We start from the raw sequence: 18279 nt of genomic DNA, 5'->3' as shown, positions 1-18279 counted from the left end.
GATTGGTCCCTACCTGCCGATGGGGGCGGGGCTCTGCAGACACCTTGTATTCTTCTGAGGCTCCCACAGTGAGGAATGGTTTGCTTCTACACGGCTTCATTCCGCGGAGCCTCGAACACGGTGAGGGGCTCAAGGCCTGCGGGGGTCTTAGAGAGCTACCTGGGAACAGACGAGAGGTAAGTGCTTTGGAAGGGTGATAGAGTGCATGGAGCAAGGCAGGTCCGGTTCTAGCGGGGGGCCTGTTTGAGGTCTTAGATCGAACATGGTGAGGAGCTGAAGGCCTACGCGGGTCTTAGAGAGTTACCTGGGAACTGATGAGAGGCAAGTGCGAGGGAAGGGTGATAGAGTGCATGCAACAAGGCAAGCCCGGTTCTAGCGGGGGGGACGGGTCAGCCAGGCCCACCCAAACATGACCCTTCCTACTCAAACATGACACTTCCCACCCAAACATGAGCCTTGGCCCTCGCAGTGAGGACATGAAGGCCAATAGAAAATGGGCAGTATAATTTCAAACTTTCATCCGCCGTTGTTTTTCTTACTATTCCGGGATTGCAAGATTGGGCCTTGGCTCTTTCTCACAGACATCCCCCAACTCCTTTTAGAAAAGTGGGTTGTCGTGCAGGTACAATAGGGGCATGGCTAAGGGGACTTTTGCCTGCCGTCCTGTTGCTTGCCTACCGTTCTGCTGCGTGGATATTTTCTTTTTTGTTCAGCGCAATAAAAAAGAAGTTTGTTTATTCTGATTCACCTTTCCTGACCCCCGCATCCGCTTATCACATCAGGCTGTGACATAAAGTTTGGGTAGCGGAGTAGGTAAGAGTATGTGTTATTCGTTTTTCTTTTTAAAATCTGTCCAGGCCCAGCAAGGCACATAATTGCTGTATGCTTCATTTAATTTATTTGTATCCTTATAATGGCCATGGATGCAAGACAACAATAAAAATGTCAAGATAGCTGGTGATTAATGATCCTGCTGGAGAGCAATCCTTCGCCTGTTGGTAGTTTTGAAATGCAGACACCCTGTATTTTATGTGCATAGCTCAGTGGGTTACTGCCTTTGTCACAGAGATTCTTGTGTTACTTGCAGTTCAGAAGTTACAATCCTAACATAGGACAGTGACCTATGAACTGTCATCAAAGAGCTGCATACAAGCATGAATGGTATAGTTAGAACTTCCCCAGTCTTTCATTATTTAAATGTTGCTAAAAAGAGTTTGGGCCGATATAAATTTTTATTGTTAAAGCCAACCCCCAACCACTGGGGTATGCTTTAAAGCCTGCGTTTGTTCTTCCCCAGCCCAAACCCTCTTAAAATATACTGCCCACCAGTATGCATGACATGTGATTCCACACCTTGTAATCCTCATTGACTTTTGTGACATTCCCTATAGAGTGATTTACATACTTGAATGATTCATTGTTTCTGCATAATATGTGCGTGAGGTAACGTATGGTGACACCCTACACTGATATGAGTAGCGCTATGCAACAAATTAAATGCATATGTGAGAGTGGCTACGGAGAGATGAAGGGCACTGTTGGAGGGTGGTAGTAATGGTATTGTGGAGAAATAAGTCATTTGTGGGGAGCCAAGAAAGCTAAAGCCGGCCCTGTCATGGCCTTTCGGTTTTATTTAGCTAGCTGTCAGGTCATTAGGGCAACAGTGGAACATATTTTATAGTGCGTGCTAATTATATGTACTCCTATATTCAAAGTTTTAAGTTTGGAGATGATTTTACTAATGTTTTTTGCAGGAATAATTAAAGTGGAGTTGAATGGTGGCTGATATGGGTCTTGGGCCCAAGGTTAGCAATGAGATAAGGTGCACCGGAAAGGGATGGTAGAAAAGTGGATAATCGGGCCTGGCCTGTTGTAATTTGAGGGTTTGTACTTGGGTGCAGACATTGCTTTTACTTTCAAATAACTCTCCACATGCTCTTCATACACACAGAATCGATCCATTGTATCATGGTGACTGTTTGCAAGTATATATGATGTAATCTAGGGCGTATAGGCCGCCACAAGAAGCAACGAATTGGGCCCGCAGTGGCCCACCCAAATGAACTCTTGGCCCACCCAAATAAAAATTCCTGGAGGCGGGCCTGCAACAAGGCCCACATGGCTCAGATGGTCTGCGAATCACAGATGGTTCAAATACTCCCTTTGAGGAAGTGCCGCACTCTGAAATTAATGGAAACAAAGTCTTATGGTGGATCAGGGGGCGATGGAAGATGTGAGCTAGGGTGATTTTTTGGAGTTGGAAACCCTCCACATAAACTAGCCTTCCCCAGGGAGTCTTAAGTCTGCCGGGCAGCAGGCGGCCCTGCAGGATCGTGGCTGATAAAATGAAAGCCGCCTCCAAGCTTCTCACCGGCCTCTAGTTGGGTCCCTCGCTGTACGCCCAACTTCCCTGCAGGCCATCACAGCTCACCGGCCACAGCAGAGCCGAGGCTCACTACCATCCAGGGAGACTGCACGGCCACCTCTGTAACCGATTGCCTCCGCTTATTCCGAATGTGTTGGCCATTGCAGACAACCTCCCCCCCCCCCCTCCCGCCTTCCCCCCCCGCCTCCTCCCACCCACCCTCGGGAGACCGGCACCCTGGCGTTGGGCGCTTGTGATGTGGCTCATCATCAGCTCAGTTCCCTTAGAGCAGCAGCAGCTATGTGCTTTTTCCCAACCCCTACCAAGCCGTGCCCCAGAGGCTATAGTTGGCTGGGGAGAGTATGAGCAAGACAAGGGGCCTCGCTAAGGGCCTTTTGTTGGCACCTTTCCACTTCGGTATCTTTCAGGCCTTGATGGGGTTGAGTGTGTTGGGGGGCGGGGGGGGGCATATGTTTGTATAGGCCACACTGTGAATCACCTTTATGAGCGAGTTAAATTGAGAGGCTGCAATTTAATGGTCAGAGCTGCCAAATTGGGAACTATGCAAATGGGTTTGAGACCTACCTCAGCTCAACATCCTGTAATTCTGGACAAATTACTTAATTACCCAAGGACTAAAATAAAAATGAATTTGATATTCCGTAATCAAACACAAACTAACATTTATAAAGCACAACACCGTCACCCCCAGGGGTATCTGGGCGCTGTTTCTCTGAAGAGCCAGGTTGGTCTAGAGCGCTGGTGGATGCTATAGTTAGCTGGGGGGAGTAAGGGAAGGGGCTTTGCTTGTGGGCCTTTTGTTGGCACCTCCACTATAGTATTTTTCAGGTCTTGGTTTGGTGGGAGGGGGTTTATATGTGACTGGTGCTCATATAATGGCTGCCCTTGGACCGAAATCAAACTATATAAAACTGATAAAAAAATAGCCTCCTGTTTGCTCGTTTTAAGCTTCTGTGAAGTCAGGAACATAATGAAAGAGGATTCCTTATACAATAATAAAAACGTTTGTATTCCTTCTTCGCATGGCTTTTCTGCCTTTGTTTAGTTTTAACTGTCAGTCACCGATCATTAAAGCAGCTTCAGACCACGTTTTATACTGCTTTCACCTTGCGTTCATTGTTAAAAGTACATTTTGATCAGAGTAGAAAATACCAGCTGTGGGAGATTCTCTCCATTTTTGTACCGACATGGACATTAAAATACCGGTAATGCATTTAAAAAAACAGCCAAGTGGCAGATAGCCAGATCAGGAGTTGTGGCCTTTTGTGCCACTTTATTGCACTTGGCTCGCCCAACCAAAATGTAGCGCGTCTAGTTTTCACCAATGTTTTTGGTGGTATGAGTTTTAAATTGTATAATTTATCACACATTTCTCTAAAAATGAGCCCAATGAGACTAGCCAAATGCAGTTTCATGAATGGGTGTGATCCGGGAATGTGGGCCACTTTTTTGGGGGTTCCTGGGCCGAATTGTTATTCTACTCCGAAACTGAGTGTGGTGAGCATGGCATGATTGGACGATTGGCTGCCTCTGGATGTTTTGTATAGTGTCAAGTCCTAGGTTGTCTGAGCTTTAGATGGAGGGGGTAGTTAGTAATGGCCCAAGCGTAGGGGAGCGTGATGAAAGACACTTCAAAGGACATTGCAGTATGGAAAAACTGGAAAGCTGCACAATATAGATGAGAGAGGGAAACAGAACACAAGCTGGATGAAGATTACCCTCAATTAGTTAACATAGTCACTTACACTGTTCAATAAGCCAGGGACATTTACAAAGGACTTAATATACAGGGAAGTAGCCTGTGGAGTACACCCCACTACTTTCTCTACCTTTAATCACAACATTAACATTTACATTGCCACAACTGAGAATGTGATGGCAGAGCATGACTAGATGAAACTAGGTTAGTTCAAAGGTATGCATTTGTTTGCTGAAAGTTACTAAATTTACTTCAATATTATGTGCTTATTGTTCCCTAAATGTTACAGGATTCGTATTTTTAATTGTACTTTCGTTGAAAGTTTGGGATAGAATTAGCATTAGGGTGAGCTTGCTTACTTTTTTTAAAATTTAATTAAAATAATTTTAGGTTCACCATTCGAGTTAGCTTACAGTAATTTAGTCAATTAAATTTAATATCACAAAGAGAAACCATTAGGAACACTAAACGAATACTTATGTAACTAAATTGCATTTAATTCCACTCAATTTAGAGTATAGAAAGCGAATTTTAATGTTGGCAAAAGATAAAACTAATTTAATAGATTTATTTAACACCAATATATTTTACGTGATTGTAATTAATAAAAGGTTAGTGTATTAAATAATTTAAGGTAATATACAAAATCTAGTTATAATTTTTTTTTTAGCATTAGGATAAGATTTACCTTTAGATCTGTTTTTAATTTAATACCATTAAATGACATCCAATTAATTTTATTTGGTTTAAAGTTTGGATGTGGTTATTTTCAGTTGGGTAAAGGTAGCTAATTTAATTTCATATATTTAAATGTATGTAATCAGATTTCATTTATTTGTAAATATTGTAGTATTAGCTATCAAATGAACATTTACTGAAGTGAATCTACTTTAAGTATGTTCAAATCATGGTAGGGGTTACTACTAGGCATGGTTTTGGGTTTACGTATTTAATTACATTTAGTGTAAGGGCTAGTGTTACTTTTGTAGCTAGAATGGATGTAACGGGGGGTCAAAGTAGAGAAGAAATTAGAATATAAGAAAGGGCACATAGGCAGGAAATGGATGATTAACTGGTGCAAAGCCCAAGCCAAATGAGGCATAAAATGGATGAAAGATCGAACCTGGGGCCTCACATGCTTGGGGCGTTACACGAAGCCTTGAAGTAGCGTGTCTTGCCTCCGGACTGGCAACATGCCAAAATTGTGGTTTTTCTTAAACCTGGTCGTCCTCCGGAAGATCCGGGCTCGTACCGTCCTCTCTCCTTGCTCAGTTTTGAGCCCAAACTACTTGGGAAGGTCCTAGCCGGTCGCCTCCGCACCTGCATTCAAGACCTGGTGCATCCGGATCAGTCCGGATTTATGCTACAGCGCTCCACACGACACAATAGCAGGCGGGTCCACAACTCCGTCGCGGAAGCCCCTTGTTTGGGATCCCCCACGGTGATCTTGCTGGCAGACATCGACAAGGCGTTTGACTCTGAGTTGGACCTACCTATATAAACTCCTTGAAGCCGTTAACCTGGGCCCCAGGTTCCTGGCATATGTGAAATTACTGTATACGTATCTTACCGCTTCGGTTTGTGCAGGCGGTTGCCTCTCAGCCCCCTTCCTGATTCACAGGGGCACGTGGCAGGGGTGCCTTCTGTCCCCTCTCTTTCACCTCGGCGATCGAGCCCCTAGCTGTGTGCATGTGACTGGATTCTGTCCTTTGGGGGATGGACTGGACGACGGAGTACTCAGACAGGATCGCGCTTTATGCCGATGACTTCCTATTCATGTCAGACCCTTGGGCTTCTGGGCCTCGTGTTCTCCAAATCCTTAGTCTTCGGTTAGACCTCTGGCCTCTGCGCCAATCTGTCCAAATCTACATTATTCCCTATTTACTGCGAACAGCGCAGTCAGGCCTGTGCGTCGTCACTAATCATTGCAGGTGAGGTACCTAGGGGTTTACATAACACGGTCTTTCGGCGTGTCTGGACGCACAACATAGGACAGCTGCTTCCCACCGTCTGGGATGAGATGACGATATGGTCTCAATTGCCTCTATCGTTATACGGCATGTCTGCAATTATTAAGATGGTGACTTTGCGGTGCCTTCTATACAGGCTCCAGAACTACCCATTCCCTATTCCCCCCTCGTGGTTTTGCCAACTTAACGCACTCCTCAATAGATTCCTCTGGGAAGGGTGCGCGATTCGTGTCGCACTTGCGACTTGCACTCAGTCCATATACTGTCGTGGAATTGCAGCGGCAGATGTCCGTGCATACTATTGGGCTTCACATCTCTTGGTGATCAATGAGTGGTGGTATGGCTCCCAGATGGACCCAGCCTATGCCGTGGAGCGGTCGGTCATGGCTGGTACCCCCATGCTCTGTCTCCTATACAGTAACTCTCCCACCCCTGGAGGAGCTTCCACCGACTTTCCGGGTAGTTCTTTGGACATGGAGACAGGTGGTTAGGTCCACGGGCAAATGGGGAACATTTCTTCGGCCCGTCTTGTCGCTGGTGGGGTTTCGTAGGTGGGATGATATCGGCATGGTGATATTATGCAGGGGACTACCCTCAAATCCTTTCAGAGGCTACAGGCGGATCATGACTTCCATAAATCTGTTTCATCGCTATCTGCAGCTTCGTCACGCACTGACCCCCCCCTGATTCGGCGACTAGAGTCGCTACCAGAGTTCCACCCGCTAGAAGGTCGCTTACTGATGGGAGACTTGGGGGCCCACAAAATGCGACAAATTGACCAAACCCTCACTACACACTCCAAGACCACTATTCACCGGACCCGGATGGCTTGGGAGGCTGACTTGCCAGCCCTGACGGACGATTGGGCCGAGTTGCTGGCTAGCCCTCGGTACGCGGCCGTCTCTACCAGATACAGGCTAATCCAATTTAAATACCTTCACAGGGTCTATTACGCGCGTCTCCGCCTTTGGAAAATGGGGGCAATTCGGTCTCCAATCTCTCGGGTGTGGCATAGACGAGGGGTTGTTCCTGCACACTGTGTGGTGCTGCGGGGCACTGCAGCACGTCTGGTCTGGTGTGTTGTCTTGCAGGGGGCGGGTAATAGCGTGGGATGTCCCGACAGACCCTAGGTTGACGCTCCTACACAGCACAGAAGACATTGGGGGGGAACGGGTATAAAAGACAACTGCTGTTTCTGGGACTCACTCTGACTCAGCGGGACATAGCACAGCACTGGAAGGATAGCCACTTGGAAAAAGGCCCTGAATAGGTATATGTCAACGGAGGTTGCTGTGTTCCAGGCGCGGGGGTGCCCCCTGAAGCATGGGAAGATTTGGTCTAAGTGGGCCAAGTATAGGGGTATAGATTTGTCCTTAATGTCTTAGACAGTTACTAGGGACCCTATTGAACGACTCATGGTGAATGATTTACCTGTGTAATGTGTTGGTGCTGAGAAGACGTTGTCGGGAATTCCTCTGGTTTGTGTATACAACGTTATTAAAGTCTGTATGGAGCGCTCAAGGGGGGTGGGCGTTTTTCCATGGTCTGATGTTTTGCAGACTGTTGGGGTGGGAGTTATACAGTACCCGAGGACTCTTTATTTTGCATTCCGATTGTTTAGTTATGCTACCTACAATAACTTACGAGCAATTTTAATTATTAAAGGGCAATATATGTTGCTAAATAGTTACCTTTGTATTTCTCTCATTTTAAATATGTATATTTAACTATAAAATGGCAAAGGCAAAATAGTGGAAGACAAATTGTAGTAATTTGTGACAATAAAACGAGTGCAACTATGATTAAGATGAGAGGGGACCAGGGAAAGATCTGTGTGAAAGGAGAGAAAGGAACAAGGCTGGTAAGAGAAGGAATCAGCATGCAAGCCAAAGTAGAGTACTGAGCGAGGATGAAGCTGGACAAGAAAGGGAATTGAAACACCCTCTGGGTGGGAAATAGGTGGGAGGTGGATGGTTGTGATCAGGCAGCAAGGACCCAAGAGGGAGTAAATGCTGCACACTAAGTGAGAAGGGATAAAGTCACAATATGGATGGGCGGTGACCAAGACACAAGCCAGGTAACATGAAAGGAAGGCACAGACCAGTTGAAAATGAACAAGTAAAGAAGGATGATGAGAGAAGTATCAATAGAGATAACTGATGTGAAAGTGTCACAGACCACAAGATGTTTGCAGAATGAGAGGGAAGCCTTGTAAAACACTTTAAAAAAGGGTCTTGAAGGATAAGGGAGGGAACAGGCAAAAGAAAAAAGACTGGCAAGACAATAGGGTGGTTGAGGAGAGCATGGGCAAGATGGATAAGAGAGAAGCAGTAAAGCATAAGCCAGAACAGAGAGAAGACTGAATCAGCGCAAAAAGCTTGGTGCTTGCCAGAGCCAGATGAGAAAAGTGAGCAAATCATGTGCTAGATGAGATAGGAAACCAAGGCCTATGTCAGATGAGAGAGGGGCTTGAGGCACAAATAAAGGATTGATAGAGATGAAGACTAAGAGAAGGGGTTACAGCTAAACAAAGACAACAGAATGAAACCAGTTGCAAGCAGAATGAGAGCGGGAAGTGACACACTGTAAAAGAAGAGATAGAGACCAGCCATAAGAAATTGAGGACCAATGCCAAAGCCAGGTGAGAAACCAGAGCAAAGCTTAGAATGGATGAGAGAGAGAATCAAAGAAGATAATGGGAGAAATATTGAACAGAGATATTGTCTGGATTTGCGAAGGGAGTTAGGCTTAAGTCAGATGAAATAATTGAATAAATCATGAAGCAGATGAGGGCAGCAATCCACCAGTTGAAAGACAGAGTAACATAAAAAAAGACCAAGGATGGAGAGGTCTATTCTGCACTATAATTATGAGAGTGCCATGAAGCATAAGGGGAATGAGCGAGTTGCGAGGCACAAGTCAGATGAGCGGGTGAAATGAGATCAGAAAAGGATGGGCAAAGGGATCAAGGGTCAATGTGGATGAGAGCCAAACCAGGTACAAGAGTGATGTGAGAGGGGATCAGGCACAAGGCAGGTGATAGTGAGTTGCCAAAAAAGAGGAAAGGCCAAGATAAAATGGAGGTGATATAGGCACAAACCAAATGAGATGCCCAAAATTGTCATGCTCAGAAGTGGGGTCAAGGGTGTTGAACACCCCTGACTCCTCCTCTGGAGCATCACCACCCATACCTAATTTATCCTTCCCCGCAGGATTTTGGAGGTCATCCTGTAGGAGCATCTCTGAGAGGCTATTTGGTAGGGTTGCTACCAGTCTTAACTTTGCTTGATGCACACACAGTCCTAAGTTCCTGGAACCTAAGACCAATGTATCTAGAGGCATGAGCCCCACTGGACTCACCCACCTGAGACATGTTACTAGGTGTAGTGTAGTGTGGTGTACTGCAGCTACCTACCCTAGTGATCCTAAACTTTCAAAGATTGGAGAAAGGATTGTGCTAAGACCCTTGATAACCAATCCAAGAAGTTAAGTAGAACTTACTTGATACAGTATTTATATGTGCCTAGTTAGTGATGGTTTCTCATGTGACCTTCACTTGATTAAATGGTAAAACAGTGCTGGACTTAATCCCAACCGCTGCACACAAATGTAGGAGGCTGGCTTAGTATGTGGTGCACACTTAAGAGTGATTGAGAGTGTACTAATCCAGGCAACACTTGATTTTAGTGGTCTTTGATAACCTCAGGCTCTCAAAGTGGTAGCTGTGGGGAGCAGCCTTCAGGCTTATCTTGAAGGAGTGTAAAGCAGCTTGGTTTACCACATGTAATCAATAGTGTAGATTAGATGAAAAAGAACCCCGCAGTGTTTATGAAAAATAAGGCTATTTATTACACAACATAATCACTATCACATTGGCATATCTCCTAACCGGAGATATCAACAATACACATTAAAATACTTCAAAGAATCAGGCAAGTGGCACTAATATACACTGGTCTCCAGGGGAGGTCAAACCATATTCTAAAGAAGTGGAATGTGAACTGCAAGGAAGAACTGGACTGGTATCAAAGGAGTCAGAGGAGCTGGGAGAGCCTGGAACCACCCAAGTTAAGTAACAAGGAACCCCACGGAGGCTGTGTGCAGAGCAGAAGCACAGGTAGGCGCATAATGGAAGTCAATGTAGAAGTCGTGATTTTAAAGAAAAAGGACCCTTCCCAAAGAAACCCTTTGGAGGACAGGAAATTGGAGAGCCACCCCACCCGTGGATGCCCCAGAACCCAGGTTATCTGCTCCAGGGTAGCCGGGTGCAGAGGGGTGGAGTGGCGTCGGAACCTCCGGTAGATGACAATGGAAGACTTGGGAAGAAAGGTCCCTGGAGAAGTCTGTGAAGATCTCCGGTGGAAACCAAGGGTGGATTCTTGAAGAGAACCTGCAAGCGGAGAGGACAAAGTATATTTCACTCAGAGGTGACCTGGAGGCATGGAAGCACAATGCCCACCCTTGGCAGGGAGCTCAGGAGATTTGAAGAGGACCTTGGTGCAGCAGTGGGGACCAGGTGACTCTGAGAAAGACCAGGAGCTGTACACGAGCTGTGCCGCGTCGGTGTCTAGGTGCTCGGTGTCTGACTGGAGCGCCAATAAGCCTTGGTAGCTGCAACTGGTGTGGTTGACAAGATGCAATTGTTGGAACCAGCAAGGTCCAAGGGACTCATCAAGTGCAGGAGAGTGGGGGCAGGCCCAGAGAAAGCAGGGGAGCCCACCACTGCAGGACAAGGCTTTAGAGAGGACACCCCGGTCGAAGGCACCGGGGTCACAGAAGGACCTCGGGCAGCTCACCAAAGAGATGGAGGCCCACAGTGCATGGGATGTAGTGAGGACGCTGATCTTCGAGGGATGAAGTGCTGGATGCTGGAGCTTTTTGTAGCTCAAAAATATCTGGAGTGCGGAGCCAGCAAGCCTTGGTAACAGCATGTCTACTCAGTGCGCAGGGGTTTGGTCCCAGTGGCTTTGACAAATACTGTACTCCAAATGGCAAGGAAGACAGGTCAGGCCTTTGGAGAGCCACAGAACCACCACCTGTGTTGCTGGGCCCCAGGTAGACCGTAGGACGACAGGAGCAGCAGACCGTTCAGCTTTGTTAGGGTGCCTGCAGATGCAGGGTAGTGACTCCTTCATTCCAATGGAGATTTCTTTGGATGTCCTTGATGCCCACTGGTCTTCTGGGTAACCTGAGCAAAGCTAGATGAGGCAGAAGTCCTGCAGAACAGTGACACCAGGAGCAGCGAGTCTTCCTTCATGCAGTCTTGGTTCACAGCTTAGCCCAACAAAGTCCAAGTGTCTACACAGTCGAAGAGAGTCTTGGTTTCAGAGGAGTGTCTTGTTCCATGACGAATAGACGACCCACCCACAGGGAGCCCTTAAATACCCATGGAAAGGGTTGGAATGACTCAGATCCCTCCATGGAGTGGCTGGACAGAGTGGACCCAAGGAAAGGGTTGGAATGACTCGGGGATCCCTCCCAGAGGAGTGGCTGGACAGAGTGGAGGATACTCCCCTATCCTTTGTCAGATTTCGCGTCAGAGCGGAAACCAAGGATTCCTGAGCTGGCTCAAACTGGTGTATGCAAGATAGGCACAAATGTGCCCTTCAATGTAGACTGGTGGCTCTGGAAAGCACCCCCACCCTACCCCAATACACTAAGTCCTGTCTAGGATGTGGTCACACCTCCCTGTGACTGGAAACCTATTGTTCCACCTTCCCCTGCTAGAGCTCAGCTCAGTAGCAGGAGGGCAGAACAGCGGCTGTGGTTGGCAGCAGCACTAGCTTGCTGGCTGATCCTGAAAGGCTGTAACCGGTAGTACAGGGGGCTCCCCTAAGGGGCCCTCAGTACTTGGAATCTTACATCCAACAGCTAATTCAGTGTTGTGGTATGATTCCAACATGTTTGATACCAAGCATGACCAGGTTTGATGCAGCCAATATATAGTTAGACTTTTCGTAATGACTGATGTCCATTATATGTCTTAAAATGGCTGACCACACTTACAAAGCCTGGAAAATCAACTCTGGAGTTAGTAGGGGTGTCCTGCTCATGCAGGGGCACCCTCACGTTTATAACAAAGCAACCTGCCCTCAGGACTGAAGGGCCTACCATAGGAGTGACTTAAGGTCTTAAGTGTAGCGACCTCAGAGATAAGAAAACGTACCATTGTCGTGAGAGGTACAAGAACCACCTCACACAGGCTGCAACGGCATGCCTGTAGTCTGAGTTTAAGTGGACTCCCATGGGTGGCACAATACATGCGGCAGCCCATGGGAGCCCCCTGGTGTACCTATGCCCTGGGTAGCTAAGTACCATATATTAGGGACTTATAAGGGTATACCAGTAGCCAATTGTTGCGGTACAAAAGTACTTACCAGAGGCATTTTGGGAAAGAGAGTTCAGATGCTGGGTTCCGAGTTAGCAGGATACCAGCAAACTACAGTCAAAACATACTGGCACCAGTCATAAAGTGGGGGTAACCACAAAAGCAAATCCCACTTTCCTACAACATGTATGTTCCAGGCACTGATATTCTCAGCTGGATGCATGCCTTTGATCTCGTATATAAGGCTCAAAGTCTGAATGGTCTGTCGAGAGCAGTGACTCTACTAAGTCGGCTCCCTTGGGAATGGACTGAATTTATTGACAGGATATCTAAGAAAGCCAGTCTGACATATGAGTGCATGAAGAATGCTTTGATTAGGCGGTTTGGATTGAAACCAGCCCAATACTTGCAGAGGTTCTATGAGAACAAGAAGGTGGATGGAGTTCCTTTTGAGAATTGGGTCCATGGAATTGAGAAACTGGAATGAGTGGGTGAGTGGGGTGGAAGCAAATAGTTACCAGTCCCTAAATCAGGTGATGATAGCAGAGCATCTCTGGGAGGAGTGCTCTAACCGACTCCGTTTCTGTTCTGACCTTGCTGAGAGACATCCCGAGAAACTTGCAGTGTTGGTAGATAAGTGGCTTGCCAACAGAGTGAACAAGGGGCGTGGGAAACGGTTCCAAGCCCAAGGGGAGAAGAACTCCCAGCAGCCTGGCCCTAAACCAGAGTGGAAGGGCCACAACAGTTCCCCAGGCTCTCGGCCAGGACAGCAGTCTAAGGGGAAGAGGGCCTCTAGTCAGCACCAGAAAGGTAAAGGAGGGAAGGTCCTTTCACTCCCAAGGTGATTAAATGCAATAAGTGCCAGTGAGAAGGACACTTAAAGCTGGATTGCCAAGTAAATGGCAAGGTGCAAGTGGCACCTGTGATAGAAAGTGTGCTTTCAGTGGGGGCAGACATGAAGGAAGACTTAAACTTAGTGTATTTAATCACCAGGGACATCTGGAAACTAGACCTAGAACCCCTTAAACATATTCACCATAACTTAAGGGGGTATTGGAATGTATCAATGGAAGGAAGGTTCCTGCCATGAGGGATACTTGTACCCACAAGACTATGGTTGAACGGAAAGATCTCAAACTCCAGGAACTCATCCCTGGTTCCAAGGGTTATGGACTTGTAGCTACCAGTGATGACTTGGAGGACCCTCTTGCCAGAGTGGAGGTAGAGTAGGTCCATGTGGGGGTGCAAGAAAAACTGTGCGCCGGGTAGTTCCTGGGGAATGATCTGGTTGAACCTGGGTTAGTACCAGGACCTGAGTCCTATATGGCCTGGATTTCATCAGCTGTGCTCAATAGGGCACAGATGGTAAAACCACTTAGTGAGGTGGGGGCCACTCTAGTAGACACTAGAGAGGAATAGGCTATAACAAGAACCAAGGACAGATTCTGAGAAGGCGCCTTTCCTGTAGTCTACACCTCCAGCTCCATTTGGAGAGGAGGGTTAGCATCCAGAGGAGGATATGATGTCAGTCAGGGTTCTTGCCGGAGCTGCTGGTGGCAAGAGGACCGTCCCCTGAGGAGTTTAAGGGATAGGGTGAGTGTCCTGCACTTGTTGGTCTGCGGAAGACTGCTCAGAAACAGATCTCTACTGCAGTAGTCAGAAAGTACAGGGAGGCTTAAGAAGATTGGCTCCTTTATAGAGAGCCCACTTACCCAGAGTCAGAAGCTAGCAAAAGGTTGGGGGTTCCTCACGTGCACCGGAATTTCCTCTTGCAGCTAGCACATGAAGTACCCTTAGCTGATCACTTTGGCATCAAAAAGACAAAGGGCAGTTTATCACGTCTGTTTTACTGGCCAAGAGTTGGTCAGGATGTGGAGAAGTGTTGCCGTACCTGTCTAGTCTGTTAGGCCAGTGACAAATCTGGTGGCCATACGAAGGCACCCTTGGTGCCTCTACCTTTTGTGGGGTACCCTTCGACAGGGTGTGAATTGATATAGTTGATCCGTTGGACCCTCCATCCTCCTCAGGCAACAATTACATTCTTGTTGTGGTGGACCATGCCGTCAGGTACCCTGAGGTGATGACTTTAAAGAACACTACTGTCACAGTGGTAGCTAGGGATCTTTTCCAGGATTGGATTCCCGCAGAAGGTGGTTACTCATAGGAGAACAAACTTCGTCTCGTCTTACATGAAGGCCATGTGGGAAGAGGTAGGTGTGATTACCACTTCTCCACTGCTTACCACTCCCAGACCAATCGTTTGATGGAGTGCTTCAATAAGACCCTAAAGAGCATGATGGGGACTCTGTCTGATTCACTCTAGAGGAAGTAGGATCTCCTCTTGCCATACCTGTTTGCTTACAGGGAAATACAGCAGAAAGGTGTTGGGTTCAGTCCCTTAGAACTTCTTTTTGGGCATCCTGTCTGAGGTCCCCTGACTTTGGTCAAGGAGGCTGAAATGGCAACCCTAAATCCCCTACCCATGGTGTGGTGGACTATGTCCAGTGCCTCCTTAGAGTAATGGCCCAGCTCATGAGTAAAGCAAAGAATAACCTTCAAGCCAGTCAGGAGCTGATGGAGTGGTATGACCAGAAGGGTATACTGGACCTGAAAGTTTGGGTCCTAAAGCCGATTTGTCCTCTGGCTCTGGAGGACATGTGGTATGGCCCCCACAACGTTGTTAGGAAGATTTCTGATGTCATCTATTTAGTTGACACAGGTGACGCACTGGTGCCCCAAAGGTTATTCTATGTTAATCGGCTGAAGCTGTGTCTTCAAAGGGATAACACGGTTTCCTTGCATGCAATGGCTTAAGAAGTGGAACAGGAGAGTAAGCAGCTCCCTGACTAATTGCAAGGTGATGAGAAGGATCGTTCAGTTGAGGGTGTTAAGCTTGCCTCTGAACTGACACCTGAACAGCAAGTGGAGTGTAAAGAGCTGCTGGGGAGACTTTTCCATCTCTTTTCATTTACCCTTAGGCTGACGCCTGTCTATGTTCATAGCCTGGACAAAGGGGGCACCCTGCCTTTTAAAAGCAAGACGTACAGGGTGTCAGACCAGGTCCAAGAGTGCATCAAGAATGAAGTCGTCAAGATGCTGGACATGGGTATTTTTGAGACCTCCCGTAGTCTCTGGGCCAGCCAGTTGTGGTAGTGCCTAAGCAGGGGTCAGCTCACCTGCACTTCTGTGTGGACTATTGCGGTCTAAACACTGACAAAAATGTATGCCCATCCTATTCCCTGAGGTGATGAGCTGGTGGATAGGTTGGGTATCGCAAAGTACCATAGTACTTTTGATCTACCAGCTGTTACTGGCAGATTGCCTTAACCTCTGATGTCAAGGAGAAAACCGCATTTTCAACCCCAGGGATGCGCTATCAATTTAAAGTTATGCCTTTTGGATTGAAGAATGCTACTGCCAGCGCCTAGTCAACCATGTATTGTCAGGTCTGTAAGAGGTCTGTGTGGTGTACCTTGATGGCATTTAAGTGCTCAGTACCTCCTAGGAGGACGACATGGAAGATCTGATGCAGGTGTTGGTGAGGGTGCAGGGGGCCAAACTGACCTTCAAGGCCACCAAGTGTCAAGTTGGGCATTCCTCTGTTTATCTTGGACTTCAGGTGGATAATGGGAAAGTTCGCCGCCTGGAGGCTACAGTCCAGGCGGTGTTGAAATGGGAGATTCCCACAACCCAGACCCAGGTAAGGGCCTTACTGATTGCTATCGGAACTTTGTAGCAAGCTATGGAACAATAGTTGCTCCATTAACAGTCCTGACCTCTAAGAAGCAGCCCAGGAAGGTGTTCTGTACGGAAGTGTCAGAGGGCATTTGTTGAAATTAAAGGCAGCATTATGCAATGCATCTGTGTTGAAGGCCCTTTATTACAGTCAGACCTTTATTGTGCAGACAGATGTTTCAGACAAGGAGTTGGGGCAGTTCTTGCCCAGCTCAGTGGAAAGAGAAGGGAGCATCCGGTGGCCTTAATTTGCTGCTGACTACTGAATTGGTCTGCTGTGGAAAATATTTTCACAAAGTGTGGGCCCTTTGAAGATACAGGCCTTACATTTTTGGGGCGAGGTTTAAGGTGCAGACAGATCACAAGCCCCTCACATGGCTCATGGCAATGAAGGGGGAGGTGATCAGGTGATCCATATCTCCTGAGGGGCTAGATTTGATTGTGGAACATAAGGCAGGCTTACAGCACAGTAATGAAGATGGCCTTTCCTGCCGGGTTATCCAATCAGATGATTGGTCTTCTCCCACTGGGGAATAATTACCTGCGATTCTGATCTGGGGGTGGGCACATGTTGGGATGGGAAGTCTTCTGCATGTCTCTGGAAAGCGGGCTTTCCCTGCTTTATGCTGATCTCCAGTCAAGTAACCTTGAAAGTTACTGTATGTTTTCTAGATCGATCCCTACCTCAGTAAGCATGACAATCACCTGTTTACATGGATTGAGACCCTAGAGCTTGGCTCTGAGGTCGAGGGTGGCATGTATTGTGCACCCCTATTTCACAGAGTGGCGACTGCCATCTCTACCCAGGCTGTGGTAGACTGACAGTGAAGACAGCATTACATCTATAGTCTGGTAACCCTGTATTTTAAGAAGGGTGGGTTACTAGCCACCCTCCTAATCAAGACTGTGCAGTCTCCCTTGTCTACCTGGAACGTGGAGAGAGGAGGTGGCTTAACGGCTAGAGCGGGCTACCTCAGAGCTGGGGATCCGGGTTAGAGTCTCTGCAAGGGCGCTCAACATCCTTTGATTCTGGGCAAACTACTTAATCTCCCTATGCCTAACAAGCAACTGGTGCTCAAGTGAAGAGCTCTTATACTTTCGGGTTGAGTTTGGGCTATATAAAAAAAAAGAAACGTGAGAGCCAGTGGGTGTGCTGGGGAAGGATGGGGAGTTGAGCCATTGTGTGTATTATGAGCTGTTCTGCTCGACATGCCAGCTCCCACGTGTCCTTTCCATATTTCATGAAGAAGCCCAGTGGGCTCATCTGTGTTTAGCTACATTAACTCTGCTAGGAGGGACCCTCCCACCTTTCTGTTAAGTGATGGCCAGGGCCTCCTGTTATGGAGTTCATTGAAATTTCTCTCTTGGGAGTAGCACAGACTGGTACAATGGAAGACAGTAGGTCATCCTTTGCATACCCTGGACATCAGTGAACATGGCACAAATGTGCCTCACGATTGGAGGGGCGCACAGGATTCAAAAGTAGCAGACCCTCTGATTGGATCAGGCAACTAATCAGAGGTCATAAGTCTGGCTTCAGTGGTCAGTTGTTTTTTCACAACTGGTCTACTTATGAAGGCGATCCGCACCGTGTCCGTCCAAGGAACCCAGCCAGGACCTGTGGTGGGAAGGCAAGATAAGAAGCTTGCTCACTGCATCTGACAATCTGAAAGCCCCTTGAACTTGAAGATGTTTTCTGTGTAACTGATAGAATATGCTACCAAGGAATTTGCCAGTTTGATGAGGAGAATCAGTTAGCAGTATCGGTCAGAGAACCAGCTGTTCCTGTGAGGCTTGTGGAGCTGGCACTTTGAACAAGGAAATTGCAGACAGCTGCTGAAGATAAGGAAGTTTACAGCACATCAATGGAGACCGAGGGAGACGGGGAAGCTTGATCCCATTCCTTGAAGGTAGGATGACTTTGCCCAGACCCCTCTCAGGTGCTGTTGGAGCCTGTGTGGTATTTCCAGTTACAAGCTGTAGTTGGAGAGCGTCCTGTGGTACAGGCCCACCTTTATTTTTGTGACATCTGGGGGGGTATTAGGATTTCCTTGTAATCTGACTAGTCCCTACTCGTCTACAGCTCTCAAGTGGCCACTGGACTAGTGGGACTCCAGTAAACTGTGTCAAGACATCAGGCACATATGATCGGATCTCTGAT

At 47.3% G+C, this 18279-nt stretch overlaps 1 protein-coding gene across 6 annotated transcripts in view; it reads left to right on the top strand.

Moving 5' to 3' along the window:
- Positions 1-75: 75 nt before the first annotated feature.
- The window catches only part of LOC146833146 (uncharacterized), a 39943-nt gene continuing 21739 nt past the window's right edge, over positions 76-18279 (top strand). For all 6 annotated transcript variants that reach the window (XR_014960204.1, XM_085600045.1, XM_085600043.1 and 3 more), the window contains exon 1: positions 76-176. The gene's annotated coding sequence lies outside the window, so the exon portion shown is untranslated. The remainder of the gene's footprint in view (positions 177-18279) is intronic.

This window comes from Triturus cristatus, chromosome 4_2, assembly GCF_964204655.1.
Source record: "Triturus cristatus chromosome 4_2, aTriCri1.1, whole genome shotgun sequence".
Classification (NCBI taxonomy): domain Eukaryota; kingdom Metazoa; phylum Chordata; class Amphibia; order Caudata; family Salamandridae; genus Triturus; species Triturus cristatus.
The sequence above is the reverse complement of the archived record's forward strand: the minus strand, read 5'-3'. Positions and strand labels throughout refer to the sequence as shown.